The sequence below is a fragment of the Elgaria multicarinata genome, chromosome 1, assembly GCF_023053635.1.
Source record: "Elgaria multicarinata webbii isolate HBS135686 ecotype San Diego chromosome 1, rElgMul1.1.pri, whole genome shotgun sequence".
Lineage (NCBI taxonomy): Eukaryota > Metazoa > Chordata > Lepidosauria > Squamata > Anguidae > Elgaria > Elgaria multicarinata.
This window is the reverse complement of record NC_086171.1, coordinates 127594160-127600857: the sequence shown is the minus strand read 5'-3', so window position 1 is coordinate 127600857 and position 6698 is coordinate 127594160.

The following is a 6698-nucleotide window of genomic DNA, read 5'->3' as shown; positions in this document are numbered from 1 at the left end:
TAGTGTCCTGTAATTTTAAGCGGAGACCCAGCAAAAATTAGCTTGTTAAATATTGTTTAGCTGTTTATTGGATAGTGGTGATTATGGCATGTTGCATCTTTGAAATGTTCACTTGACACTACCTTCCAAGTGGTACTGTCCAAAACGGCATTTGGAGTTTCTGTGATGAAATAATAAGATCAATTTTTAAATAGTGCCCTCATATAGTCTTCCTTATGGATTAACTGCTGTGGCTAGCAGGTGCAGTTCTTGACAATCTCTGCTAGGTTTCCTCAGCCACTGTCTGCTGTGTCCCAGCAATGCTGTTATATAATTCATGAAAAGTTTGTGCTTACAGTAGATTATATTTCATATTTTCATCTGCTACTCTGATCAGACCCTTTCCAGAGATGCATCATTCTGTTACTGTCCCTTTTGATCTAAGATAATTAGTTTCTCGTCTAATTGATAATTTGTCTCAGTGTTGAGCAGGTAGGCTACTGCTATCTGGAATTCGTAAAAGACATAATTCCAGATCAAGACCAAGTCCTTTGTATTGTGCCCCCCTTTTGGGAATCAAGGAAGGAACTGTATTGTCCAGGAAGCATCTATGTTAAAGAAACTGAGATATAATAATTTGTGAATGAATCTTGTAATCTGTCCTAGAGCTGTTTGCCATATTGCATTTATTTTTCCATTTAACAGTCAGTGATCTGTAATCTGTTTGATTAAAGAAAAAGCCTAGGTCCTGGGTGCACAAATTAAAGGAATTATTGGGGCTTTTAAACTCTTCAACCTTCCTTAAGAACAAATACACTTAAAAGGTGTTACATTTTGAAACAGATAATTGGAGTCAAAGCCACTTAACTAAGATGGAAAATAGTTTCATGTAAAATACTAGTTAGGATTTTTTGGGGGCAAACACTGGTTCAGGTTGAATAAAAACGGATAAAATATTGCTGTAGTTGTTGGAGGCTACAAGTGATGCAGGCTTTTCTGTTCTAATAGCTGTGTTTGGATTTAAATATCTAGGAATGAAACTTTAGAGCTGTCTTGAGAAATCACTTTTGCAATAGTTGGATATGAGTCATGGTATTGGAATAGTTCTACACTAAAGGTGCCTCATCTTCTAAATGCAGAAGCAACTACTGAGATTCAACTCCTGAGACAGCTGGCACATAAGCTGCGGTACTGTGTACAGTGGAATCCTGCTACCCTAGAGCTCTACAATAAAAGATTTAGTGCTACATTTGACCCAGATTAAAGCACATTTTCCTTGTTATCCCTTCAGAGCATGTGTCAGGGTTCCTTTCATGTTCTGGACAATAAGGATCTCTCCCTCCTTAAGAGTTATTTCCTTCTTTTTACCTTCCCCTTCCCAATAATGTGGGGATTAGGCTGCAGACATGGGCTGAGTGACACTCCAGACACTTGTAGCTTAACACAACAATTTACTAGTGAATTAAATCAAGCAATTTCCAATTAAAGGTATTTAGTTAATAGAGTTGAGTAAGAAAAGACGTTTAAAAGAAAATAAAAGTTGCAAAAACACAAGTACTTTTACCCTAAGATGCACCTAGACCTCTTCAATCTGCTTTCTGCTCTTTCCTCATGCTGTGGTCTTCCCCCTTCTCTCTTTGGCTGTCTGGCTTTCTTCTCTCTTTTTATACCATCTTCCCCCAAAACAGTACTACTTGATCCTTGAAGAAATGATTCTTAACCATGAAATGAATCTTAATCAGAGAAATGAAACTACTTCTCAGGGATACCCCCTCCCAACAGAAGAACTGCAACTTCTGTAAAAGGTATGACATAAGCATGATAACCACACATGGACGTTAATGAAATAATCCCATTCAAATGAGACCTTGGGGTCTAGCAAACCTCAGGCTTGTCAGTTCTACCTTTTTTTTTAATACCACTAGAACCAAGTACAAAAGACATACATTTAGAATGAAAGAACAAGCACACTTTGTCTCCAGAACTAATCTTATGTTCCTTTCTCGCAAAAAATCTACTTCTGATTACCCCAGATTTCATTGCCGCAGCCTAATTGAGATGGTGCTGGAATGCGGAGACAGATCATTTGTCCATCTAGTCCGGTATTGTCGAAACTCACTGGCACAGGGTTTCAGGCAGGATTATTTCCAGCCATACATGGAGATGCCAAGGATTCAACCTGGGGCCGTCTGCAGCCAAAGCATGTTCTCTACCACTAAGCTATGGTACGGTTCTAACTGTTAAGCAATTGGGAGTGCCTTTGCCAATCTACTGCAAATCACCAAGAGATCTACCAGTAGATCCTGTTCTACTGCCTAGGCCTGATCTTAGCTTTACACCATCCAGTTTATTACTTTGCCTTTATTGTACATGTGACTAGAGGTGCAACTCTGGCTTTGTGCAGATTTGGTTGATCGTTCTAGATTGAAGTGCAAGACACTCAACTGAATACATGTGCAACTACCTCTAAGGCTTCATCCTGATGGCTGTTTCCTGTACTATTGGATGTGCAATTTAGTACTAAACCAGAAAAGCATCATAACGAAACAACATTTTTCTGTAATTAAGCTTTGCAAGCTGTCAACATCTTCGTTAAATGTGTTTACTTTTCCCATTAAAATCAATGTAACCTGCTTTCAATATGGATTGTACCATTTTAGATCACTGGTGATGGACTGCATGCTTAAATCACCATACCTGCTCTCCAAATACTCCCTGTGCTTAAAAATGATTCTGGTGAGAAGGCGATGCAACTTCTTTTATGTTTAGGGAAAGGTTTTTTTTCTTTTAGATGAGCATTTAATCATGAATCATGTAATCTACTGCAAGTATTCTAAAGTGATATAGTTTATAGAAACTTTTACCGTTTGTCTGAACTTGGACCTAAATGTGTAAATGTCTGTTGATTCATAAAAGAATAGTAAGTACTCTGAATTGGGACCTATAAATATACTAGAATACATGTAGTCACAACCAAATGTCACCTTTAAAGTCCCTGTTAAAAACAATCCCCCCCCATTTTTTAAATAAATAGAAACTAGTAAACTACCAGTTCACAGCTTTTGTGCAGATTTTCACTTAAATTATCACCCCTTCTCTGTTGTGATGCTAAATGTCTCAATTAATTGTGATGCTGCTGAAATTTCTGGAAGCCTTTGTGGGCTAGGGTTCTTGCCATCCACTAAGGGGTTAACATGATTCCCACCCGCCTTGCCCCCCAATTGGAGGGTGGATTTGGATTGCCTGTCTGTGTTGGGGTCATTGTCACTCTTAAATGACAGATGTCTTCCTGAAAATCCCTTGCATCTTCCCTTGTGATGTAAAGTTCAGCAACAGCAATAACAGGGTGGAGTTCTCTAATAACTGTTAAATTTATTCTTTAGAGATTTTGCAAAAATGTTCTATTGCTCCTAGAGGGCTCCCTTGGCACCAGATTCTGCATTTTCTTTTTGCATAATGCCTGTAGATTTAAAGTCACTATAACTCCCAGTTGTACAGCTTCAGTAGCCCTGGTTCAGTGCTGCTGAAATGCTCGTAAATCTCCTTTCTTTGAGCGGCTTTGTGCAGCAGCTGGGGTATGACAATAAGGTCCCTGATCTGTAATTCCAGACAGCCCCTGCGGGGTGTATAGAATGACCAATCGTGAGCCTCTGTGTCACTTTAAATAATGAAGCTCAGAGAAGTATGCAGTCCCCAAGACGTAATTATCTAATGCTTCCTATTTGTATTCTCCAGGACACTTATTTTCATACTGTACTGATGTTTGCTTTGGAGGACTGAATTACAGAGATAGAGACCAGTTTCATAACGCTTTAACTAAGAGCCAATACGCTTGGGGGGAAAAAAATTACGTGACAGTATAAATGCTCAAGATTCTTTTAAATATGGTATACATCAGCAGAACTACTCTATGGATCTTGGAATTACCATCTTCTTTTAACAAAACTTTGATTTAATGCCCCAAATAGTGTTCATTATGGGTGGTGCTCCTTTTAAGATACTTGTCTGAAAAGGTGCCTCACTTTCTCTAAGAGGGAAGGGTTCAAGAGAGAATGATCTTGAGCCATGTTTAGTTGAAAGGAAGTTGCATTGAGCTCAGCATCGAGGCTGTCAGTGCTAGGCAATACAGTGTGTAGTGTGCACATCCTTAATCCAGCATCTGAAACAACGCATGCAATTTTGACTGTTGGATCCACACATCCATCGAGGCAAGTGTGCTCCTGCAATAGCATGCATCAGTCTTTTCTAACCAAAAATGCTCTATCTCTTATTTTCTGAAAGATGGTTCATCTTTATTATAGTGCTGATACTTTCATTTAAGATATTATCGATTGATCATCTATCATATTAAAATGGCATAGAAAATAGTAATCAAATAGGCACATTTCTCTTACAGAAACTATTTTTATCTAGCATTTCCCCCTTTTTTAACCCAGAGTTTTCCTGGCTGCTGCATTTCCTTCTAGGTGGAAAATTTGAAATATATGTAAAATTGTGCCATCTTTATGTGAAAGTAGGCAGAGTATACTTGGGAAAGGGTACCAATTCTTCCCCTTCATAGCAGCGTCATGAAAAACTAGCTTCAGAATCTAGGGCTCTGCTTATGCCTGTAGTCCATGAACGATGCTTTAATGGCACCCTCGAGTTATTTCTTTCATCCTGCTGCCTCAAAGGTATTCCAATGCTTTTCTCCACACGCATGGGACTGTCTTTAGTATTCCAGTTAAGCAATTTGGGCAGCAGCTTTTTCATAATTGCTTCAGGGATCCCATATTTGCTCCCCACTGAAGGGCTCTGAATATATACGTTGTAGAAATGGGGCTATCTTTCTCATCTGTCTTCTGTATATCTTGACTACAGTTTTAACCAAAGATTTGTACTTAAAACATTCCAGATAGGAAGATGTCACCTCGTTTTGTTGGCTCCAGTTTTTTGGCCAATAAATTACCCCGTTTGTTAGCTTCGATTTTCCCCTTGCTGGAGAAGTAGCTGTTAATTTTACCTTAAAAAAAATAATAAAACAATCCAGAAATGTTGTAATTTTGCAAGATTGATTTTCTCCTTTTTCTATCTACTTTGCTGTTCTTGTGTGCTGCTAGAGTAAACGAAGTACTGGCTAGGTTAATATTATTTGCCAAGCATAATAAAAACTTTTATGATTGCCTGAGGGTAGTGCATAAAGAACAGTCACCTGATTAAATAAATTCTAGATTAGTGTTAATAGGATTTCATTTTCAATAGTGCTATCATATTATTTGTATTGCGTGTTGCTCCAGGTTTTTCTATTTCGTTTGGTAAATCATATCCAGAGGGGGGGGTAGCCATGTTAGCCTGTTAAACAAAAACAGGAAAGAGACTCGTTTCACCTTAAAAGCTAACAAATTCATGGTGTCAGCTGCCACCTCAGGATGATATTCCATGTATTTGGTGTAGTTAATTCTGGTTCATGAAAACACATAAACATACACACAAAAAGGTACTAGTCTTAACAGAATGCAAAGGTTGATAAAAACAAAGTTAAGGACCATAAAAAGTACAAAATTTAATACAAAGGAAATGAATTAAAATTGACTATTTTCACATAAGAGCACCTGTATTTCTAAATTGAACATCCAATGATTTGATAAAAAGCACTCTTTTTCTAATGGTGTTTCGACCAGAAGGTCTTCTTCAGTGGCCCAAATTCTAGGCTTGTATGTGCAAAAAATGTTTATCAAGTGGGGCTGACTGTTATTTATCATTCCGAAATAGGATCAATAGTGTACACAAGTGAAACGTTTCAGTCAAGCCTCAACTGTAGCATATCATACACCAAGCCTAGGGTGAAAACACATGCTGTAACATTTTTCATTTTTAGTCTTAAAGGTGCCACAAGACTCCCTGTTGTTTTAGGTAAATAATTGGCCTTCTAAATCCACTATGGTGGAATTTATGTAAAAGTTCTTTCAGTTTACTTTTCACAGTTCTGCAGCTATTAAGCGCAGCTTCCAAGGATTGGGTTCCACCTCCACCCCACTGCCATTTAGATGAGAACAGGGCGAATCCTAATGGCACCAGATGAGTGGCTAATTTGCAACCCTGATGCAGTTGTCCAACCCTCTTTTAGTGCAAAATCATGTCTGACACACTGCTGCATATTGCAGGTAGAAATGGTCAGCAGATGGATGTTTGTAAACCACGCAGGATACTTACAATTCAGATGAAACCATAAGTACCACTGAGATCAATGGGGGGCTGGTCATGACTAAACTTGAAAGTGAAACACCTGCTCAACTTGAGACACAGCGCACGTGTCAGCACTGACTGCATTATTTTCACAGCCACTGCTGACATCAAGTATTAAAAGGGTAGGCTTAATGTTGAATGTATGGGGCTGCTTTAGGTGTAATCAGAGCACTGGTCCATCTCTCACTATTGACACTCCAGTTGGTGACAGCTTGGGTAGAGGGCCATTTTCAACACCTGCTTCCTCCTGCAGAGAGATAGGAGGGGGTCAAACCTGTGTCTATGTTGTGCTCTGCCATGCTCCCATTCAAATATAGCACAACCTTTTGACCAATTTTATCCTTATGAAGGCCTGGAATGAATATAAAAAGTTATTTCAGGGTGGTTCCATTAGTGTTTCCAAATTCTGTGAGTTGGGAGACCCCAAGGCAACAGAGGTTGTGTAGGATGAACTAGAAAGGTGAAAAATGCAGACGAAGTTCCCAGTGAAGCAA